Here is a 25,241-nt window from a genome sequence, read left to right as displayed (position 1 = left end):
TGTAGCTTTCTTAAACTGGGTTTCCACTATGTTTTTAGGTTGTGTTGAAGAACTGCAAGTGCAGCCTGCCTCATTTGGCCAACAAAACATATAACAAAAAATAATTAAAAACAAGGAAAACAAACCATAGCTTCAGCAATTCTGATAAAATCCAGCACTTATGGCAGTGGTGGCTTTTGTGCTGCAGTGGCCCCATGCAAAGCTAGATTCAGGGGCCTCTCTCTCCCTATTCTCACCAGTAATTCTACAATACCATGACTTTCAAACTGGGCAACAATGACACTATTAAATGTATTGCATTTTACTACAGAAATCCCAAAAAAAACACACAGAGACATTTAGAAATGAACTGTTTGTGCTTTTGCAGCAGCAAAGTCTGCAATTATATATGAATAATTCAGATTTTGTCAAATCTGGTGCATGATCGATATCTGCCTGTGACAGGATGGCTTGGTGTGGTGAGGTGTGGTGACGTCACGGACCAGGAAGTAACTGAAACCAAAACAATGGATGGGTGGGTGAAGCTGAATGCTATGGCACTTCAGCTGAATTTATTAATAAACAAAACAAAAACAAAAGATTTAAACAAAACAACAAAACACAAAACAAAAAGGCACAAGGGCCAAACAAATAAACAAAGACTGTTCAGCAGTTGTTTTTAAATGTTATTATTTTTCCTCGCTCTCTCCGCTCCCCGTACTCTCCTTTGTACACTCCACCCCGCAGCACGGGCAGCTGCAGGTTCTTATACTCTGGCCGAGGGGTTAACTAGCTGTTAATTATCTTATTACCCCTCGGCCACAGTCTGCACACGTTTGGTAAGGATGCATGACTGTCAGCTAGTAAAATAATCAGTAGCTGATCAGTCATGCATCCTCACATTGTTTTGTATATTTTCATTTCAGACATGTTTAAGTTATCTGACAACTGATTACAAAAATCGATTTGATTATTTGTTTTTGATAAAAATCTAAAATTATGTTTGACCACCCCTACCACTAAACAGCAAAATTATTAGCAATGCACAAACACAGAAAAAAAAAACACTCAGAGGTTTATAAGTAAATCAACAGTTTATTATGTTATTCGGGATAAATGCACCACTCTGCATTTTACCACAGAGCTCAACAGCTCTGATTACAATGCACACGAGTAACTTTGCAGACACATGCTTGGTAATCATTCAAATCAACGTAGATAAACATTCCAGTTCCAAATACATATGAACATCCATAGCACACTATCAACTATCCTTGTTCAAAACAAAACAAGAATGATGAATTTTACACAACTTTAACCCCATTTTATACAAGCTTAAAACTACAGTGTCCTGGGCTCCTGAATGGTGCACCCGGTAAACGCTCTCTGCGTGGAGTGCAGGATGCGCCTTATAGCCTGGAATTCGCCGGTTCAAGTCCAGGCTATTCCACTGCTGACCATGGACGGGAGTTCCCAGGGGGCGGCGCACATTTGGCTGAGTGCCGCCCTGTTGGGGAGGGCTTAGGTCGGCCAGGGTGTCCTCGGCACACCGCGCACCTGTAGATGGGCCTGCCTGTAAATTGCCCAGAGCTGCGTGGTCCTCCGGTGCTGTAGCTCTGAGGTGGCTGCAGGGCAGGCCTGCAGAGTGAAAAGAAGCTGACGGCACACGTTTCGGAGGACGCGTGAATCCGTCTTTGTCTCTTCTGAGTCAGCGCAGGGGCGACAGTGGTGAGCTGGGTTGAAATAAAAAAAAAAGAATTGGGCTATCCAAATTGGGGAGAAAACAAGAAAAAATAATTGCCGATTCCAAATTATGAAAAAAAAACAAAAAAAAACAGTGTTCTACCACTTCCGGGGACATTTCTCTATCTAACCAGAATGCACTATTAATAAACAAAACTGTAAAAAGAAATATGCAATCAAATCTTTAGTTAATCTGTTAATCAGAACAGCCCTAATTTATTTATACTGTCGTGAACCTCGCTTCCTGCAGGCAGGGGCTTCTCAGAGGTCGGACACAAACCCGGGACCTCCCGCTCTGAAGCATAGCACTGATACCGCTGTACAAAAGAGCCGGGCTCCCTTGTAGGAGCAGATATCGGGCCTATGTCTTCATGTTTAGACTGTGTTACCTACCAGCCCTGACCCCTACCCCTGTGCACGCTACACTACATTTATTAATTTTAATTTGTAGTAGCTTCAGTATTTTTTATAACCTTGTTTATAAAATAACTCTATCATTTTATAGTCAAATGGCAATCATTTTAAACGTTGAATAAATACTGTGTGATTATTTTTTTTCTATTTGGTCAAAGAATCTTGCAAGGGCTACTTCCAGCAGATCTCAGTTGTTAATAATGAATTGCTTGGTACGGCCTTTGGTTATAGTACAAAGTTGTGCAAGGTTGCATCACGGGATCTTTACTGCTGAAGACCCATGAAGTATGGTTTTCGGATATGTTTCCATGCAAAAAAACTAAAGTAGATACAGTATTGTTCTTTTACCTGATATCTATGGACCTTCAGCAGATGATACATAACTGGGTTGTGATTGGTCACTGATTTCACAGTTTCAACTTGAGTCAATATCTGGCTTTTTTTAACTCCAACAAAAACAACTACAGACAGTGCTAACTGTACATCAATAGATTTCTCTCAGCTTTGAGCGTCTGTCATTGGCAGCCTTGTGGAATGTTGTGATCAGGGGTGTTTTCATGTTTTATTTAACGCTTTAATGCTTTTTATCATTTTGAAGTCCTAATGTGTCATTTTAATTCTAAGTGCAAGAATTTAATTATTATAAAATTATATGGGATGTCTGTAATTGGGTGGTAATTAATGCACTTTGGGCCTCATTTACAAAAGGGCACTAAACATTATGGTGCACCATAATTGCAATGATTTATTATTGCAATTTTATTCATTGTCGCGCAAAATAGTGGGTATATTATGGCGCACACTGATTTGATTGTGCCACACTATGGTAATCGGAATGAATATGTGATTTGTATGATAATGTATTTAGATGAGGCAGCCTGATCTGAATAATAAGATGAGCTTTATTCACACTGTATTTACTAAAGGGTGATAATCATAGTGTGTACCTTAAAGTGAGCGATAATTATTTAGTTTGGAAACCAGGCTTTAACCACTGATAGGCGCAGGGCTGGATTAACACATAGGCAAACTAGGCATCTGTCTAGGGCCCAAAGTCATGGGGGGGGGCGCAAAAAAAAAAAGTTTTTTTAAACAGATACAGAATTGCGCGTAAACTGGAATTGTATCTCAATGGTGTTCACACAAAATCAAACTGGCTGACCCGGAACTTACTGTCTTGCTCACTTTCGCGTGGCGACACAAGTAAATTCCAGGTCAGTAAGTTTTATTTTGCTTGAATACAGCAAATGATGTCTCTTTCATGGCCAGCAAAGCATAAACACAAGCAACAAGAAGAAGAAGAATGCAAGTGGCAAAGGGGGGCATTAGAAATATTTTAGAAATCTGTGCTGATAGCCCGAACCACCGAAAACATTATCGCTGACCCTGGAGAAAGAACATTTTCTTTAACATATCAACAGTAAAGCAAGGAAAGCTCGCTGCCTTTGCTGTATTGGCGATTGAGAAAGAAGTAAGCCAGGGTCAACTGCATTTGGCTTAAGGTTGCCAACTGTCCATTAAGGCCAGTCAGTAAAAAAAAGTCACATTTTAACACTAACATAAATAAATAAAAAATGTCTGTGATTTTGAATCGAAGGGTAAACCTTTAGGTTGAGTTTTGGTGGGGGTGTATCCATCCTCCACCCCTCCTCCTGCTTTCCGATTCAGCAGCCCTGCACCGGTCCCCTCTAGGGGGTTAGTGACACTCATTTCTTCTGGCCTCCCTGGGCTACGCCCTTCGAGCTGGAGGTTCTGCATCAGGCCAGAGGGGAACCCCAGCCACACTCTCTATCCTGTTGCAGCTCGTGCGCTTTCCCTATTCTAATTTCTAGAGACTTCCTCTCCTTCTCAGCTGTCGATGCAAAGTCTGTCTCACAGTCCTTTGATCTCTTACTAATCTCTCTACTTCTTTCTTTCTAGCTCCAGGACTCCTGTAAGCTCCGTTCCACGATCCTGAGTCCCTCTAACTTTTTCCTTTCAAGGCTCTCCTTCGGAGGTCCATTCGATCCCGGTGGGTAGCTCCGTGCCCAAGTCGCTCAGCTGCGGCGGCTCTCCGAGAGTCGGCTCTTCTGTCCCCTCAATCCCTTATGGGTAGCTCCGTTCCCAAGCTGCCACATAAGCAGCTCTCCGCAGAGTGGGGGATTCTAGCTATGTGTTTTGGGTCTTGGGTCGCTAGACCAGCCTTCGGCTATAAGGTTCTCCATCGCCGAGAGCAAGACTCCTGTTCTATCCCTTTATCTCCCTTCAAGTATCATGGCGCTCTGTCAGCTCTCATGAAGCACTACACTTGCTACTCACCATCACCCTGTGAAATAAATATTGTATATGTTGTATTGCTTGTGGCTTTCCCAATCAGTTTGAATTACATATACCTACACCTTATGTGATGGTAGAGAAAAATATCAAAAGAAGAATACCAATTAACAATACTGTGCTGAAATTAGTATGCGCGTTCTTCAACCAAGTAAGTAAAGAAAGCATAGCGAGCTCGGGAGACATCGTCCAACTTGCAATGCATTTTTTGTTATTGGAAATATGCTGGATAGTCTAGATGGAATCTATGCAATAACAAGTGACTGACTGACTTGATGGATCTTAGACGTGATCTGGCAGCTGATGAAAAGTTAAAGGGACATTATTCATCAAAAATAAAACCCAAAAAATGAAGAGCCCTACTTACAGCAGAACTTTGTTACAAAATACAGCACAGGACTGGACTGCACATATTATACACAGTATAAGTGAAGTTTGCATTGAAAACTGCACATTGTTGCATTGTTTTGTCATTCTGGACATTTTTCCAGTGCAAATAAGGGTAAAGAAACAAGTTTTAAACGACTTCCGGTTTTGCCCCGCCCACTTCCGGTTTGATGAATACAGATACAGATACAGATAATGGCTCTATGTACCACCCCTATTGTACATACATACTGTATATATAATCGTATATTTGTTGTTATTCATATAAGATAGGGGCCCAGAAGTATATGTTTGCCTAGGGCCCCGTGATCGGTTAATCCGGCCCTGGATAGGCTCGCTATTTAAACCTATTTTTCTGGTCTGAACTCTATCTGGCATCATGGAGGCATTACTTGCATAAAGAGGCCATATGGGGAGGATCCGAAGAGCTACAGAAAATGAACAAGGCGTAGGAGGAGGAGGAGGAGGAGAAGAAGGGAGCGTGTTTTCAGAGCACGGCAAACTCTTCTTGGGCTTCCTGAGGAGGAGGTGGTGGGAAGGCATCGCTTGAGCAGAGGTATTATATTGGCATTGTATTATCAGCTACAAGCTGATTCAGAGCCACCAACTCGCAAGAGTAATACGGTGCCTGGTCTCGTGAAACTGGAGTTCATTACATTATTTAGCCTCTGGCTCTTTTCAATCTATCGTGGGTGCAGTTGCAAGGGGAATATAAAATATCCAACACAGAGTACAGTACAGGAAGTGAAAGTGGGCTTCTACCAGGTTGCTGGCTTCCCCAATGTGACGGGTGCTATTGATTGTACTCACGTAGCACTGTCACCACCAAGTGAAAGGGAGCATATTCTCCAGAAATAGGAAGTATTTTCATTCGCTGAATGTACAAATGGTGTGTGGTTCTCAACTGAGAATCCTGAATGTGGTTGCCGGCTATCCTGGTATTGCCCACAATAATTTTATATTGCGACAGAGTGGGCTTTTTGAAGATTTTGAAAGTGGAAAATATGGGGAAGGATTTTTTTGGGGGTTGGTGTTACTGTAAGAAATATTAAAAGTAAATAAATTGACAATACCCAATCAAGAGTAACTAGCTGATATGGTTATGGTTTTAATTAATTGGAACTCTTAATTATGAATTATTATTATTATTTATTTATTTATTTATTTAGCAGACACCTTTATCCAGGGTGACTTACAGAGACTAGGGTGCGTGAACTGTGCATTAACTGCAGAGTCACTTACAACAACGTCTCACCCAAAAGAAGGAGCCAAGGAGGTCAAGTGACTTGCTCAGGGTCACACAGTGAGTAGGTGAGTGAGTCGGGATTTGAATCGGGGACCTCTTGGTTACAAGCCCTTTTCTTTAACCACTGGACCACACAGCCTCCTCGAATTACTGCCAACCAAGCTCAAGATCTAGAAAATGAAACACAGTCAAACAATAACACAACATGGTTAAATAGTCTATACATTTTATCAAAGTGAGTTAAGTAATACGGTACAAAAGTAAAAAAGTTAAGTGTCAAAAGAATCAGTACATTAAGTTTAGCAATGGATAATATTCAGGTAATACTTCAGCTTCAATGTGACTTGTGTGGCAAAGTGGCTGTAGTGCGCAGGTGTAGACGTGATGCGGTGCACAAGTAATGACAAACAAGTGATGTTTTATTTGGGGAGGGTTTGTAATCCAGGTCGTTCGTGACCGTAAACAGTAATCCCAGACAATACACAGCAATGTGTATTGCACTATTTAAACAGTCCTGAAATAATTTACACAGTATTAAACACACACACGACACACGCACATGCTAATGTGCAAGTGGTGTAATTACAATTTATCCGTGAACAATGGTGAAGTGTTGTCCGGGTTTGTGCTGGCCTTAAGCGACAGCTGCGGATCGTGTTAGCCATCTAATAATAACAAACAGTACAATTAGACTTGACAAAACAGCATTCATCAACATCTATATTTGTCTTTCTGTAATAATAGGAATGTTCTTAAATCAATAAATAAGCAAATAGCATGGATATAACATGTAAATAGGATAACTGTTTGGTATATATGAGTTTGGTATACATGTACTTTAAAAAAAAACAACAAAAAAGAAATATTGTGTTCAAAAAAAGCAAAACGTTTGTATGGTTTCTGAAGTACTTTATAGTGTTCTAAAAAGAAGGACACCATTTCCAAGATGCTAGTAAATTTTTATAGGAAGAGAGTCAAATACAGCCAAAAAACACCTGGTCCTGGGGAGCATCCCACTGGAAAATGCTTGGTTCTGAAAGGGTTAAGGCTGGTTGCAGACTTTCTCATTTTGAAATGCGACTCCAGTGAAAGACATCTGCCTGGAGAGCTGCACGTCATTTCCCCACACCTTGTCCCTTCCGTTTATACGAGAAGAGGCTCTGTAAGTAGTTTTATCACAGCCGCTGAAAAATATATATTTATTGTATTTTCAGAATAAAAAATGGGTGTATGAAGAGGTGGAAATCCTGTTCTGTACAGTAGTAGATAGCACATGAAGCTAGGCAACAGTGACGTTGATGTTTTTCAATTTTTAGATGCTGGCAGCTTGCCAGAGGCTTGCACTCTTGCTATTGCTTTCTCAACCAGAGTTTGATGTAACAGTAATCCCCCTGTGTGTTGATGGGTGCAGTGAATCCCTCAGTCAGAGCGATGTACTTACCATACTGTGTGAAAAAACAAAACAGGGTCAGGCTGTGTTCACATGGGCAGCAAAAATAGACTTACAAACAAGTCAGATGTTGCCAGCAAAAAGAAAAACCATGCACAGACCCCATGTACAGTCATATGAAACCAAGGTAATGATTCTACTGTCCACAAAGAGCCTCACTTACTATTTGCAAATAGAACGTCAAATGTCATGACCAGGAGGGTGGAATTATATGGTACAGCTATTTATATACACTACAGTACATTCCTGAAAACATAAGGCATGCTCAATGAAAATATGTTCCTGTGTGTACAGTTTTGTGTTTACATTCTTACAATGGTAGGGCAGCTACAATGGGCAATTGGTAAAATGGGACCATAGAGGTAACTTTTTTCATATTGTCACAGATGGCTGTGCGGGTGACGTCACTGACCAGGAAATACACACAGGCAAAGTACAAAACAAAACAGGAACAAAATGACCCAGTGGCCAAAACCTATATATATATATATATATATATATATATATATATACACACACACACACACACACACAAAACAAAACAAGTATCGTGCTGGTTTATCCCCAGCACGAGGAGCAATTGTTTACCCTCTCTCTCTCTCTCTCTCTCTCTCTGACTCCTCTACTTCTCTCCACTCTCAAACCCTGGTCAGCAAAAGCTGCTGGTTGTTAGTGGTCGAGGGATTAATTGGTTATCAATTACCTATTTTTAATTAGAAAATGGATCAAAGATTTCCTTTAACCTGATCGGTCAATATGAGGGTCCTAAGCTCTGGTAAAAGACCTTGAATGTTCTCTTTAAAACTATGTTTGATCTCTGTTTCAAATCAATATGCTGCTATTGGCCAGCAATAATGTCAGTATAATCATTGCAAGTTGATTGGCCAAGCTTTCATTCAGATCAGATTTAATTTTGACATGCGTCACAAATCTCCACCCATTTTGCTTTGTGTGTCAGTGTTCATTGGTTGATTAACGAGAGAAGGCCTTAGTAGTGTGACGTGAAAACAGCGGTATGGAGTAATATCATTTTCTTTAGTGCAGAGAAAGTCTATGAATATTCAAATGCACATTACTGCACATGAATTTGAAGGCAAAAATCCACATCGCTGTTCCCGCAATAAATTACATAGTTGATAGATATTAGAAATACGTATCACAGTGGTGTGTGGGATTAACACAATAAACAGGATCAAGTGTTGCTTCAGATTTGGCAGTACAGTACAGATGCAGGTATGCTTAACGCTTTGCAAACACTGGCCCACCTAACAAGGTAAATGTTACTGTGAGCGGCACAGGGGTGGAGATGCTGAAGAACTGGGAAAAAGCAACAGAGTCCAGGTATTTGTTCACTCGTCCCATGGACGTTTTATTTATTTACAATGATTCGCTCTCTCCTGGACAGAGAATTATAACAAAAAACTAAGTAAACTGTGAAAACACAAAAGAACAAGTATTTCTTTGACAATAACAGCCAACAGCTGAGCACTTAATTCATGTCATGCACTGTTTTTCTCTTTCCAGTAACTTTCCCATCCGCTCCCCGGCCAGTGTGTTGGTTTCAGTCCTGATCACAGGAAAAACACTGATGATTTAAAAAGTGCATAAGACAGTGTCTCCGGGTGGCTCAATTCCTGGTTTTCCCTAATAGACCAACCTCTTCACCTATCACAGCTCCCTTTATACTCCAGGCTCCACCCCATCAATCTGTTCTCAGCCACTCATTAGCAAATTGGTTAACTTAACCACGGACTTGATGAGGAGAAAACCTCATCAAATGCACCTGCCCTTATCAAGATGTCCGCCACAACCTGACTAGACCTATTATCAGCTCCATCTGTCGGGAGGCCAAACTTCGCCCCTTTTACACACCTTCACCCTGTCACAGTTACTTATAGTGAACAGAGTGTTGTTTTGTTGTAATCCTATTTTCTGTTATCAGGAGAGTAATAAGAAAACCAAAACGATGAGGTTTTTTTTCTTTGTACAATGCCCCCTTTTCCACATTTATTTTTGAGGTGTTTATTTAAGTTAATTCTGACAGTTTTCACGTGCGTGTAGTACAGCTAAAAAAAAAGGGCATAAGTAAACCTCAGTAATGCTATTACTTTATTTACACTTTATGTGTCTTTTGCCACTTTGCTTATTGTAAATAAATTACAATGGTCTACTTTTGTACTCTTTGTGCCTGAAATACACACTAGAAAAATGAAATACAAACTAGAAAAAATTTACTGTGTGATAGGCAAAATAAGGCCTTCACAACCTATTATTCTGAAATATTGCATATCTGTTTTGTTGCCAGGAAAGATTATTTTCCTTTAAAAAAGAAATTTCTATTTAATTAAATTCTCCTTCAAGCACAGCCCCAGTGCTGACAGCGCAGTTCAGACTTGTTCTGAGGTCACGTGAACACTCACTCAACACTTACAGGCATGGAGGCCGCAGAAACCTAGATTTAATTACAGGGTGCAAATGTGAGTTTTGGTCAGAAATAGTATATTTTATTTCTCCCAACACACATGGTCATGCTTTATATCAGCATGTGACAGCTCCATGTCAAGGAGTCACCATCTGTAGCTGTGTTATTCCTGTTATTTAAGTCACGCCTGATGATTTTAGCAGGCCAGAGTGCAGAATGTTCCAGAAGTGACTGCGTGCTAGCAGAATTGAAATTACGCCAGTCCACGTTTTTCAGCAGTCTTGGCTTGGTTCCCATCAAGCTCAAACACACACAAATATCTCCTATCTCAACACATCCCCCTCCGGATCAACAGATGAGTTTCCATGCCGCTGCATGACATTGGACAGTTTTCTCCACGCAGCTACACCCTCTGCCAAGAAAAAGAAAAACAAATCCTGCTACTTATATCATTACCGAATACCAGATGTTCTCAAGTAATGAGAATCTGGTGCCAACATTTTAGTAATAAAGCAAACCTATTATTAACATTTTTCCTTTAAGAAAGAAGGAAAAGCAATATACTTGGAGTGAACAACAGCTATCCTAGCTGGTTTGCTGTGTTTGTATTCCACCCCAATTCAGCACAGGGATTGATAGGAATAACACATCGAGTTGGATGGTGTGGCTGCACTTTGAGAGGTTGTTTACAGTTGCAATCCAACACATCTGAAACATATGTGAGAAAACCAAGGCAAAGTTGTTCAGCTTTCCTCTGTACGTGGCTTTTCTTTGGAGGAATTCCCGAGTTATCAATTTATTTGGTTTTACTTGTTATGTATTTTTTATTAAGTTTGATAACTCAATGTGACAGCCTTAGGACCTTGTTCAATGTTTAAACACGCACCTACACACTCCCCAGAATGTTGCCTTGTTGTTTAACAAGTCCTGTCAAGGAAGAAATCATATTTCAAAACATAAAGCAGCAGCAATGGAAATCCTTTGATCCATTTGTTAGCATTCAGCAGGAGTACAGTTGCCAGTCACCAGGTTATGTAACACTGAGAACATACAGTATAATGAGTTGTGTGTACAAACCTTTCTTACCAGCAAGGGAAATTCCCAATCTGGTTAACCCCAAGCCAATATAATATCTTAATATTTGTTGTTATGCTGCTTGGTTTTGCAGTCTTTTATAACCATCAAAGTGCTTTTAATTTTTTTTAGTATTACGTTCTAACCAAAATAAAACAAAACAAAAACAAATACCTCCATTTGTTGTTGTCCTTGTTTTTTTATTTAATGCTTTTGGATGTCGGAACACTGTCAGCACTGGTTTCACCTAGACACAGTGTGGTCGGGTCCAATGCAAGTGTCTCCAAAAAGCTCTACCAATGTCATGGCTTGAAAAAAAACACCCTTTCTATTTCCAAGCCCCAGGGCTGTTGAATGCAGAGGCTGCTAATCGAGTCAAATGGTGCAAAATTGTGTGCTTCAAGTGCACAGAATTCAGTGGTTTCACTAGAATTTGGAACTTGGTCAGTCCTCACTTCTTACAATGACCATAACAGAAAAGTAAAAAACATGCTATTGAAATACCATAGTTTTATTCTCAAGAAACTCATAATCATATCCGGCAATGATAACACAATGGATATGGAACACGAATTTCACAGTGGTTCTGGTATAGAAGGCTGTAACTTGTATGCCATGGTTACCATTATGTATTGGCACACCATTATTATTTTAAAATACCGTTGTAGCTGCTATTATTGTGCCTTAGTGCAACCACTCCATTGACCAGGTTGTGACTCTACTGCCCCCCAATACTATTTTCTTATATAGTCTATTGTAAAGAGGTGTATCCCTGAGTTGAATGTTGGTCGGTTGAGACATTAGCTGTTCTGCCATTCTCATGTTTCCTTTGGCCCCTCCTGAATATTTTTTTTTACTATGTTGCCTGAGGGGTTTCACAATCACGCTTTTGAATTCCATTCCTTGGAGGGGAGAGTAAGTGCTGCACTGAAATATTTTCTTTACTCTCCACACAGTCCTTTAGTTGCCCTTGATGGGTTACATGGGAATAGAAACAACAGCACACATGTGTCAGTCAAAGTCAAGCCATGTGGACAAGATACAGCCGCTTTTCCAAAGTACAAAGGACAAAGAACATTTGTAAATTCAATGATAAACTTTTTGACTTTAAGATTTTCTCAGTGTCTCATACAAAGTTTCTTTTAGTATTTCTACATTTAACAGGATAAAGTGCGCTTCAGTTATGGATGAAATGCTTCTGTGATAAAGATCTGTCCAACACGAAAATACTGAAAATACTGGAAGGTAGTGTTAAGGGAAACGTATTCGGGGCTTAAACATGTTTCTCTTATCAAGGATATAATGATACAATGATACAACTAACAAAGACAATTTATGTATTTCCTGTGTATCGATTCCAAATAACTTTGTTTTGATGTGTGTTGGCTTATTTTTTGTAAGCAGGAATCATTGTTATTTTGATGATTTTTACACATGATTGATTCATTGAGATACTGTATAATGGGTCCTAAAATAATGTTTGGTATTCACGACATGGCTTCTTTGACTGCAGTCAGTGAAGTTTCATGAATATATAACCGTATTTTATTCATAAAAATCGACAACATAAAACTGCACATAGTCCTGGGTTTCAGAATATGCCTTGTTCAGGTAAATTATTAAGCAATCAGGCACCTGCTAAATCGCAGCATTAATAAATCATCAATAACTTCAAACACCTAATCATTTAAATAATATATTCACAACACCTGCACTTCAAAATTAAGCCATAGCAACGTCCAAAAGTAGACCCTTGTTCTTGCCTTCTGCTCTCTTCACTACACTGCCCCCTCCTACCTCCAATCCCTCGTGTCTCCTACACCCCCTCTCGTCCTCTCCGCTCCTCCTCTACTGGCCAACTGGTCATGCCTTCCCTCCACTCTCCATTCTCCTGTGCCTGCTCCTTCTCTTTCCTAGCCCCTCTGTGGTGGAACCAGCTCCGGGAGAACTTCAGGACTGCTCCGTCTCTCACTGCCCGCCTCCTCCTCAAGACCCACCTGTTTAGACTGCACTCGTAGATCTCTTGGTCTACCCCTCCTACTATGCACTGGACTTGCCTGACCTAAGCAACATGTTACTGGATCCTCAGCTAATGCACCATACTTGCACTATTGCACTACTAATATGTCCTTGTAGATAATAATTTGCTGTAATCCTTACTTGTTGCATCCTAGTTCATATTGTACTTTAGTAGTATTATTTGCACTTACTGTAAACTATACTGTATTTAGATATTAATCTTGCATTGTAACCCTGTACTGCCCTGTAACATCTTGGATAAAGGCGTCTGCCAAATAAATAAATAATATTAATAATAATAAATAATAGACCAGACTATAGTTCAATGCATCATCCAAAAGAGAATCCCTCCAATAGCATGGTTCTTAAAGGTATCTCACAAGTAAAAGTGTGCAGAATAAATGGCAGATGAATATGGTAGTAAAGCAGAGAAAGCCATGGTAAACCTGGCCATGCTCAAGTGACAATGCAGACAGTACAAACTGGTTCAGACTAGACTGGAAATACACTGAATTTAAACCTTGTTTTGTTTTCATTAATATCTTTAATGTTGAAGCCAGCTTGTTTAAATGTACTGTACAATTAACAATAGGGAAGGTAGTTACATTAATACACCAGTTAACAAACAATAAATCATGTCATAGTACTACCAGATTATTATACACTACTGGATAAGGGTCAGTAACATAGTATACAATCACAGCAGTCATTTTGCACTCATTTTGCATACAGCTGTGAAGAGATGCTTATTTAATGCCTTTTTTTGGTTCATTGACAGTTGTTGTGATGGTATTTTGTGTCTGTCCACTCAGTGACCTAGAAAAATGCTAATTGAAGGACATTGTCACCCCTGGGTCACCAAGGCGCTTGCGTTCTCTGTCATGTCTGTTTCCAGTGAACGGATTGATATTTTTCATGGTCTTTGAGAATCTCCACGGAGATAGAGTACACGACTGATGCAAACAGAAAATCCTCCGTTTTTAGGTTGAAAAGTAGTATGTATGTGTTGAAGGGAATAGTATTGAGTCTGTTTAAAGCTGCTTGAATATTCTTCCTGATAAGGCCCCTATACTGGATATGGGCAGGCAAGGGTACTAGGTCAGGTTCAGAGTACATAAATGAAAACCATTCAAAATCACTGTCAGAAATAACCGCAAAATATTTTTACATACAGTATATCTATGTCCTGGCTGAAACCATACTAGAACTGTAATTTTATCTTGGCTGGTATAGACTGTAAAGCATCCCACCATCCACTTCTGAATTTGATGTTTGCCATAATATCCTCCTTTCCTTCACTGCTGAATTTGGTATGGAAATGTTAAAGCAATTACCATCCGCCTTGTCGGTGTACCTAATCAGCTAACGCAGCTGCCACAAGCCATAAATACTGTCTCTTCACACAGTCATTCCTGTTGGGGGAAAAACCTTGCATTTACTGTCTGCCTCGTTGTTTTTTCTGTTTCTCTCTCTCGCTCATTCTCACTCACCCTCGTTCCAGTTCTGTTCTTGGCAGCACTCCAAGATCCTGGAGAAAAACATTCCATGCACACGAACACCCTCGATTTGATCCCTGATATGGAGCCCTCATTTCCATTTCACAGGCTCCTTTCCTGTGTACCACGGAGAGGGGGGTGTGGGGTCTGAAAAGCTGATGAAAAAAGAGATGAAAGAGAAATAATATATAATTGTTTTTTTTGTTTTTTTTTTATTATCCTGATTTCTGGCAAATTGTAGGCTACAGCTGCCCTTGGTGCTCCACAGTGATTTCATCCATCATGTGAAAGATGATCTCCCTGCTATTTCCTCCTGACATAACACACTAAATATAGAATTTGCAGGAGGTGCATTAATCATGCATTAGGAGAAGAATACGTCTTTTCAGTAAAATTTTAATCAAGCTTTTAGTACTATGCTTTTTTGTGCAGAAGGATTTTAGGAGACAGTGCTAAGGGTAATGTACCATTGCCAGGTTTAAAAACTCAAGATGAATACTGATCTGGGGTTTATTGTGGTGGATCATGCTTCCTCTAGCAATTTGCTGAATCTGTAGCATATTTTTTTCATTTGATATTTAACTGTATTTGTTTACTATCGGTAGACAGTTCAATACTCAATCCTTCCTTCTCAATAATATAAACCTCTATTTCAGTTCTAAAAAATACTTCTACCATTTATAAACACTTTTGGTTAGTGTCCAGATGAGTGTCCAACACGTGGGAGATACATTGGACAGACATCTAATGTCTTTATCTAATGGTGCTATTTTATCAAATAAATAAATAAATTAGCTAATGATTATGCAAATAGATGTCTGGCTGCACAAAGTGAACACAGTTAACTGGAAAATACCATAAAAAGGGTCAGCCTGCTGGAATTTCTTTTAGGTTGTAGGTAATTCATTCATAAACACTCAAAAAAGCTAAACATTATAAAGCAAAGACCTCCGTTTTTAGCCTTACTTCCAAGTTGTTTCACTTCATAGTTCACCTCAGTGGTGTCACTGGCTGAAAACCACGTCAGTATAGGGGGAAGCACCTGGTTGGTTATATCAACAGGAAAGAAAGCTTCCAGATAGTTTCATTCTCCAGGTGACATGACCAAGGAAGGCCAGATTACCAGACATGCAATCAGAGCTTTTTTTGTAACAATGTACAGTATGTTATCTTGTGTGTAAATAAGGGTTGGGTAATTACGACACATAAGACATGCACATGGCAGGGTAAAGAGAGAAGTGTTTGGGAACCAAAGCAGTTGCTTTTCTGTAATAAATAAATAAATAAATAAATAAATAAATAAATAAATAAAGTTAAACCACAGATTTGTTTGCTGCAACCTTTGTTACATTTGTAGTCTGGTACTACATTTAAAAAAAAATGAAAGCATATGTTTGCACCACTGCACATGTGAGGCCTGCATAGCCAATGGAAGCCCATGACAGGTGCAGAATTATTTCACCACCTTAAAGGCTGCGACCCACCAGACGCGATGCGGCAAGCGGAACTGTGCAGCGATACATCAAAATAAATAGAACCTATACTTTTGATAAGTATCTTTCACACCACAGGCGACGCGACAGGTGACACAGGAGTGGTACCAGGGTGGCACTGGAGTGACGCAAAATAAATTCTATTTTATGAGATTTGACGCTTGTCAACTAGGGCATTGAGCAATCAGAGAACAGCTTCAATGCACGTGGTCCAGCAGGGTGAAGCAGTATCCAGAATGATGGAGGAAACAATACTACTTGTGTTGAAGAAATACCCAGAGCTTTATGACACAGGGCAAAACAATTATAAAGATACATATTTGAAAGATAATATATGGGACTCCATTTCGAAGGAACTGGATAAGCCTGGTGTGTATGATTTATTGCCATATATGTTGAAATACCGTCAGAGAAGACACTCATAATTTCATCATCATTTTGACGAATATGTACCAGTCTTGATCATAGTTTTGTCAATAGCAATTTTGAACAGTTGTATAGATCTGGCAGTTTTCAAACCTGTCGTTCTAGTGGCACAGGCAGAAAATGTTGGCATCTCCCCCTTGCTATATGTTTCCTCACCTCAAGTCCTGAATGAAAGACTCCCCTCTATAAATAAGTCGTAAGAAATTGCTGATGCCAATCGTGGATCCAGATGAGGGATGAAACGGTGAGGATGGCTCGCTGTTGTGGGTAGGTCTTTCATGGCTTCAATGTGGCAAAAAAAACATCCTTCATAATTGGAATGACATACTTTCTCTTCCCACCACAAAATGGTAGCACTAGATTTTGATTTTGGGAGTTTACAAACTCATTTAGGGGTAGGCCTTAATATACCACAATGAAAAAAATATTCCTGAGCATGTTGATTAAGACTTCAATTATTTCAGTACCTCTATATAGCTTATGATTTGGTGTTTAAAGTTATGGATGAACTAACTACAACATTACTCAACATAAGAAGAAACACATGCAGTATCTCAACAGAACATGAAGACTCTGAGAAAAGTTAGATTTTACTGTATCTTTTTAGTACTTACATGAAGGCCCAGTCTCCTTCCAGTCAGAATTAGCTGCTATAACTAACCCAATAGCTCATGTCCTCACATAGGGATAATCAACCTAACATGCTTGCTATTTAGTTATTGATTTTTTTAACAATTATTTTTATTCATTAGCCAATTTTCATTTGGAATGTCCAATTATTATTCAACCTGGCTCACCGCTGCAACCCCCGAACTAACTTAGGAGAGATGAAGACGAGCACACATGTCCTCAAAATGGGTGCCATCAGCCGTCCGCTTTTTTTTTTCACTCTGCAAGCCCGTCGTGCAGCCATATCCAGAACTTACAGCGTCGGAGGACCACGCAGTTCTGAATTGCATACAGGCCGGCCCGCAGGCACTCAGACAGCCACAGGGGTCGCTGGTGTGCGGTGAGCCAAGGACTCCCCAGTCAACCTAACCCCTACCCCACCCGTGCAGCACTTGGCTAATTGTACGCCGTGCCCTGGGAGTTGAACCGGCGATCTCCAAGCTATAGGGTGCATCCTGTATTCCGGGCAAAGTTCCTTTACCGGCTGTGCCACTCGGGAGCATGTGCTTACTATTGAAAGCATTACTTCTCTGATTATCTTCAAGTGTTATTAATATTCCTTACTGAGATGCTACATCTTATTTCCATTGGAGTCTTAATATTACTGTGGCAAAGTGGTTAACTGTGTGCGGGTGAAGGTAATGCAGCAGTGATTAATAAACAGACAGACAACAGGTGCAATGTTGTTTAATGGTTTTTTAAATCCAATGGTCTGATGGCAAAACAACAGTAAATAATAACAATGATAATGAAGCAATACAGCGGTGTGTATTGCTTATTTGTAATCCGCGGGTTGGCCCGGAAATAATAACAGTCCCCTTTTCAGTTCACCCACACGTAACACATACACAAACACAAACACAAACACCAGTCCACAGTGCGTGCACTAGTGCTCGTGGTGAAAATATAGTTCTTGAGTGAAAACAAATTGTAGTGTTGTCCAGGCTAGTGCTGGCCTTAAGCAACAGCTCCTGGATCGTTTCAGCCGTCTAAATAATAACAAACAGTATTCTTTTAGACATGAACAAAAAACAAACAAACACTCACGATTTTACAGCACAGTTTCCTTTTGGTGAATCCCGTTCTAACCACAAAGGAAAGGAACAGATCGCGTCACTACATCCCCTTTTTATAACGTCACCCATGACCCCTTAGTCAACAGACACAACCGCTCACTCCAATCCGCGGATGCCACGCCGTTTCCTGTCCGGGTCATTGAGTTTGTGTACCGTAGCTCCGTCACCTTTCTAGATGGCCAACTTCCACCTGACCCTGGGAATAAACTGTCGTGCCATTTAGTCCAGGGTACTCTGTTCCCTTTACACAGCGCCTTCGCAGGTCAGGAGGGAGATCTAACACCAAGAATAATTCGATCTCTGCCACATATCCCACCGCTCACAGTGGAGCTCAAGGAACACTCGGCTAAATTCCCATTACACCCCCCTCCTGGGAAAAATAATCGACATTTTGGTGGTCTTTCCCCGCACGATGTACCATGTGGTACATGAAGGGCTGCAATGCCAGATACCACCGAGTTATCCGGGCATTGCTGTCCTTCATTGTGCTTAACCACTTGAGTGGGGCGTGGTCAGCGACGAGATTAAATGAATGTCCCAGCAGGTAGTATCGTAAAGAGTGAGTAGCCCATTTAACCCTTTGCAGTCCATTTATTAAGTGAGCGTCAGGCACGTCAGGTCTAATTTATTTTCACACGCGCAGTTAATTTTAGACGCGCTGTTTAAAAGTATTTTTTTCCACAGTCAAACGGGTTTAAATGGCCCTGCATATCAACAAAGCACTCACTAGGCATCTCCAGCCCTGCCCCACCCTTTCGTTCGCTATCGCTTTCACCTATGTAAGAAATAAATAATAATAAAAATAATAGTCGTACATACCGATCAATCATCTCCGGATCACTCATTTTATCACCAAACTCCTCAATATTGCGATCAAAGTCATTATTTTATTACTATAACATCTGAAAAAAGCTCTGCAAATGTCCATGATAGTCTCTGTGCGCTGACGCACTCAGCCAGCTTGTTTACTATGACCGCCCCGTTATCTGATACCAGGGCCATATATGACTATTCATGTGATACGCCTTTTTTTTTTTCGACTTGTCTCGGCTCCTGTCGCTACCACTCGGCAATTGAATGGTTTTCTCGGCTTTTTCCGGGGAAAAAAAACGACTAGAAACCCGTTTTTTGCGTTGCTATAATGATGTCGGACCCAGTCCGACAAAGGGCCTGAGAGGAATAATTGCAATGTCGGACCCAGTCCGACAATGGACCGCAAAGGGTTAATGGCCAAACACTCCTTTTCGACCACGGAGTAGTTGTGTTCCCAAGGAAACATCTTTTTACTGAGGTACATGATGGGGTGATCTACTCCCTCTACCGTTTGGGACAAGACTGCATCCAAACTGACATCCGACGCATCGGTGTGGAGGATGAATCTCTTAGTGAAGTCTGGAGTGATGAGAGCGGGGGCCTGGCAGAGTCTCTGCTTAACAGTATCTTAACATTCTACTGACCACTTAATTGAATTTGGTGTGCTCTTTTTGGTGAGGTCGACTAAGGGATTGACCACTGTGGCATACTCGGTAATAACCGGCTAACCCCAGTAGAGACCTCACCTGAGCCTTGGTTTTGGGGATTGCCGCGTCCACCAAAGCCTGGGTACCGGTACGTTCGTACTACCTGGGGACCAGAGAGCAGTGAACGTACCGGTACGTTCGTACTACTCAAAGGGTTAACTTACGCAGCTCTCGTTGCTGATCAGGAAGTAACTGTTCCCCCATCGAAATGTCTTTTGTGCTAGAGGTCTCTAGACTGGGGCCTAAATCATCCTGTACTTTGCCTGGGGGTATAAATAAGGCCTCCCTTGCCTGCCAGGGCTTTAATAAATTTATATGATAAATTTCTCATTCATTATGGTGATCGGGCTGTCTAATTTCATAAATCACCTTTCTTATAGTCCGAATCACTTTATATGGCCCCTGCCATTTAGCACATAGTGTCGATTCGGAGGAGGGAAGCAGCAGAATTACTTTGTCTCCTGGTCGAAAGGTTCGAATTTGTGCATTTTTGTTGTTATGCTGCTGTTGCCGGTGCTGAGCCAATTTGAGATTGTCCTGGGCCAAACGGCCGACCAAATCCAGGCGATCTCTCAGTAGGAGCACATGCTGCACTACATTTTTGGACAAGCCTTTGTGCTCCTCCCACCCCTCTCTCAACAGATCGAGGATGCCGTGAGGCTGTTGGCCGTACAAGAGCTCGAAGGGGGAAAAGAGCCCTGTCGAACTCTGCGGCACCTCTCTCACTGCAAAAAGGAGGTAGGGGAGAAGTGATGCCCAATGTTTTTGCTCTTGGTTCACAAATCGTCTAGGAGGTTTCAGACCTAGTGTTGTAGGTGGAGCGGAGAGAGGGGGTGGTACTCGGCTGCTCCGTTGCGCTTGAGCGGTGAGCAGGCCGGTCTGGGCAGACACCAGGGAGTCCTCGAAGTCCTCAGCGAGTTTCACTGCCTCCTCCAGGTTGTCGGGATTGTGGCGCTGTATCCACGCTTGTGTCTCGGCACCACATGGCAAAACTGCTCAACCACAATAGCCTCTCCCATCTGTAGGCTTGTTTTCTGGGTGGGTTTGAGCCAGTGCACCATGTGATCACACGGTTTTTGTGCAACATCCCTGGGGCGTGTATCTGGGGACCACTTGTACTCCCGGAGCCGTACACGGGTACTCTGTTCCCTTTACACAGTGCCCTCTCAGGTCAGGAGGGATATATAACACCAAGAATCATTCAATCTCTGTCACAGTTACACAGTTGTATTTCTTGGTACAGTAAATCTTGGTACAGTAAAAATTCTTCTCCACATAAATAATTGCAAATAAATATAAACAGTATATCCTTTTTGGTATTGTCTAGTTTTAACCATCTGTGGATGTTGGCTCAAATCATTCTCATACATCTTCACAATTTGTAGCTTTGTTGCCCAGGTAAAACATTAGAATTTAACAACTGTGGAATTATCTTCAAAAGTCTGTTAAGGATTCTGGCTCTAGATTAGCCTATAAATAAAGACCAAAGAGTTTTTAGACTGCCTTTCAGCCAAGTGGGGTACAATATACTAAAATGAAGGAGCTGGAGAGATCCACAGCTGAGATGGGAGAAACTGTCCATGGGACAACTATAACCCAGACACTCCACAAAGCTGGGCTTTATGGAAGAGTGGCGAGAAGAAAGCCATTGCTGAAAAAAAAACCATATCAAATCCTGTTTGGATTTTGCCAAAAGGCATGAGAGAGGTTCTCTGGTCTGATGAGCCCAAAATTGAACTTTTTGGCCTTAGCGCAAAACGTGTGGCGCAAAGCCAACACTGCTCATCACCCTGAGAACACCATCCCCACAGTGAAGCATGGTGGTGGCAGCATCATGTTATGGGCATGCTTTTCATCGGCAGGAACTGGGAAACTGGTCAGGATTGAGGGCAAGATGGATGGAGCCAAATACAGGGAAATTCTAGAGGAAAACCTGTTTCAGTCTGCAAGAGACCTGGGACTGGGGCGGAGGTTCACCTTCCAGCAGGACAATGACCCTAAACACACAGCCAAAGCTACACTGGAGTGGTTTAAAAACAAGAACCAGAATATCTTAGAATGGCCCAGCTTGAGCAATTTTGCCAAGAAGAATGGGCAAAAATTGCAGGATCCAGATGTGCAAAGCTGGTAGAGACTTACCCAAAAAGACTCACAGCTGTAATTGTATAAAGTCATGGTAAAATAGCATTAAATGTTTTAGTGGCATCAACAAAAACATAAAATGAGTGTTACAATAAAATGATAAGATGAAATCATCAACACGTTCATGCACAAAATATGTGAATTTACCTTGTAATTTTACTTTTGTAAATGTCAGGATATTTGCCTCAAACATGGGGTTGACCCAACCCATTAAATTACACATCACACTTAGTATGTGGTCAAACTGCAATGTGTTTCCAATAACCTGCACCAAATCTGAGCATATATAGTTCTATAATTATTTTGCCACATGTATTATCTTCTTTAGCATTATAGGTTTTATATTTATCTACTGGGGAAAAATACTGTTTTTTTGTGGATTTATGGAGGGATATTGCTTCCAGTGAAGTCTCATGAAAGGTATTTAACAATAAATAATAGAGGGCATTATCCTGGTAACAGTTTCCACTGCACAGTCCAGTAAAACTGGCAATCCGAGCAAACCTTACAACCACAGGCAGAATGTTACAGTGCAGTATCAGTGTAAGTAGTCATTGCAAGTAAGATTTTAACAAAACAGTAAACTTGGATAATAGATTGCACTTCTTTAAACCTTAGTGTACAATATTTGGTCACACTATATTTTAGGTGTGCTTTGTTAGTATATTAACTGTTAACAACTAGCTTACTAACCTATTAACAAAGTTGTTTGTTTTTTGTTAATGTTTAGTTTATATATAGTAACCTATTCATGAACTAATAAAAAGTGTAAGATAAAGATCAGGTCCCTAATTAAGGATTATTATAAAATGCATTGTGCTAAACTTGTTAAATTTGTATTACAGTATATATTTAATGTTGCATATCTGAAAGGTTGCATTTACCGCCAGAACAAGATTGCATTGCATCAAGCACTCTTATTTTAATACAACGCTAAATTACACCTTGTTTCAGCACATTCTGCGTGAACATACTGTAGGTATTCATAGACTGGAATAAATGAGTATTTTAATTGATGTCTGCCTTACTCATAACAATGAACAGTTGATATTTCTTCATCTTAATTACGCAATTGTAATGCAAAGGTCCTGAGTCATAAAGATTGTGTGTAAATAACTATAAACCTATACACTTGGGAGAGATAGGGAATTCTAACAGCTCAGCAACTGCAGAGACGGTAGCAGACTGTCTGCATCCTTTAAAATTGGAAATATTTCTGACCTAGATGTTTATGATCAGGCTACTTCAAGTACATACTACTTATCATGGTGCTAGTTAGTAGAACATGTTATTTTAACTAGACATGTGTGTAATATCCTGGTTAAAATAGTTATAACCCAGGCTTTATACCCAGTGATATTTCTAGTGCTAATAAATAATGAAATGCAAGTGAATGTATTTTAAAATCGTAATTATCATTCCTTAAACTTTTTAATTAAATAAAAGAGATATTTACAAGTTTATCACATTATTGTATAATCTGAAACTGACATGTTAGCTTTAAAAGTAATACTTGTATTACAGGTGCTGAATAAAAAAAAAAAAAAAATGTGGTGTTGTAATAATTACTATGAGAAGCAATGTTTGACATTTTCAACAATGTCTAAACCACTTTTTCACGAACTACAATTAAGTATGATTACAAACTTTTCAGCATAGGTGTGACTGGTCTTTCAAGTTTGCTGTCATTTGGTTTCCAGCTTAGGGTTTGTTTTATGATTATCGGTGTTCAAATGCTAATATGAATTTAACAACAGAAGCGGTTGTGAAATTCTTATCACACAGTGCCAATGCCCGTTGAGTGAGTTTACACATTAACATGTGAGGTCAGGGAAGCTATTTTATAAACTGGAGCAACCACACTGATGTTTGATTATAAAGATGGCATTTATAGATTAGGAGGAGGAAACATAAACAGTCCATCAGAAAGGGGCACATTGTTGCACACACTGCAAAATAATGTCTTTACAGTAACTGTATTTCTGTGGTTGCACACAAAAAGCAGGAAGGACATAAAATATCTACTTGAAGCAAAAAATCAAAGATCACTCTTCCTGAACTGTGAATGTCAGTTTCAAAGCTGTGAAGCAGCAATAAAAGACAACTCCTTTCTTGTCATATTGATGATAGTACTACTAGTACTTCAAAATACACTGTTTTCCATACAACCAATTATTATTATTATTATTATTATTATTATTATTATTATTATTATTTTCCATTAAGTTAGTTTAAACTTAAAAAGCTAACATTTTCCCTGTAGTCTGGAGGTCGTCAGTTCAGATCCAGGCTATTCCACTGCCGTGGACGGGAGTTCCCCGGGGGCGGCGCACAATTGGCCGAGCGCTGCCTGGGAGATGAGGGCTTAGGTCGGCCAGGGTATCCTTGGCTCACCGCGCACCAGCGACCCCTGTAGACTGGCGGGGCACCTACGGGCCTACCTGCAAGCGGCCCAGAGCCGCGTGGTCCTCCGACGCTTTAGCTCTGAGGTAGCTGCATGGCGGGCCTGCAGAGTGAAAAGAAGCGGACAGCTAACGACACACATTTCCGAGGACACGTTCATCTTTGTCTCTCCCGATTCAGCACAGGGGTTGTAGTGGTAAGCTAGGCAAAATTGGGCATTTCAAATTGGGGAGAAAATGAGGTAACAAAAAAAAATAAAAATTGGCGATTCCAAATTAAAAAAAACTAAACAAAACTAATGAGGTAACATTTTCATTCTCAGAATGCTAAATGTTATAAAAGATTTAGTTCCTAGATTTTATCTATTACAACATTAATAAATTGTACCCAAAGTAATGTAATTATGAAACTGTAGCACCAAAATTTTAAAAAACATTCTTTCACCAAAAATTGAAATTTCTTATCATTATTAAGCTTAAGTGATTAAGAAATGCAAATTTAGGGGGGTTGTAAACTGTGTAGATGCAATGTATGCATAATAGATATACTGATATGAATTGCAAAAATACAGTATTTATAATATAAATATTTCTTCCCAAATTGTCCAATGTATTACCTGTCCAAAACATCTGTACTATTTATTTTGTTATTTACATCTCCATTTTTTAATATATTATTTAGCTCCAGTATTATTTTTTTCATACAAAATATTTATTTATATATCACCTACCCAGAGCCAGACTGCCACACACACAAACGTACATATACATGTGGTCTCATTTAAAGCTTTATTTTTAGATTAGATTACAACGTGTTTCTTGAAGCAATGGTGTTTTTTTATTTTTTATTTATTGGCTAGAAAACATTTCAATTCATTCTTAAATCAAAGTGCAGGTATGTGTGATTATATTTGTGATTATGGTAGAACCTATCTGTGTACTGCATATGTTTTAAAGGACTGTAACTGTG

The 25,241-nt window shown here is 40.1% G+C and overlaps 1 long non-coding RNA gene across 6 annotated transcripts; it reads right to left on the bottom strand.

Moving 5' to 3' along the window:
* Window positions 1-274: 274 nt before the first annotated feature.
* On the bottom strand, window positions 275-24,374 carry LOC131737291 (uncharacterized). 6 transcript variants are annotated; one of them, XR_009328898.1, is made up of 4 exons: window positions 24,311-24,374; window positions 12,826-14,698; window positions 6,092-6,252; window positions 275-1,712 (listed from the first exon to the last, which is right to left on the bottom strand). It is a non-coding gene; the product is annotated as an uncharacterized LOC131737291 (long non-coding RNA). The 6 variants fall into 6 exon arrangements; XR_009328897.1 differs by lacking the exon at window positions 24,311-24,374 and adding an exon at window positions 24,120-24,296; XR_009328899.1 differs by lacking the exon at window positions 24,311-24,374 and adding an exon at window positions 6,669-7,527 and having other exon boundaries at window positions 12,826-14,920.
* Window positions 24,375-25,241: the final 867 nt, after the last annotated feature.

The sequence above is a fragment of the Acipenser ruthenus genome, chromosome 6 (assembly GCF_902713425.1).
Source record: "Acipenser ruthenus chromosome 6, fAciRut3.2 maternal haplotype, whole genome shotgun sequence".
NCBI classification, from domain to species: Eukaryota; Metazoa; Chordata; class Actinopteri; order Acipenseriformes; family Acipenseridae; genus Acipenser; species Acipenser ruthenus.
Note: the sequence above shows the minus strand (reverse complement) of the source record. Positions and strands in the feature narration are given on the sequence as shown.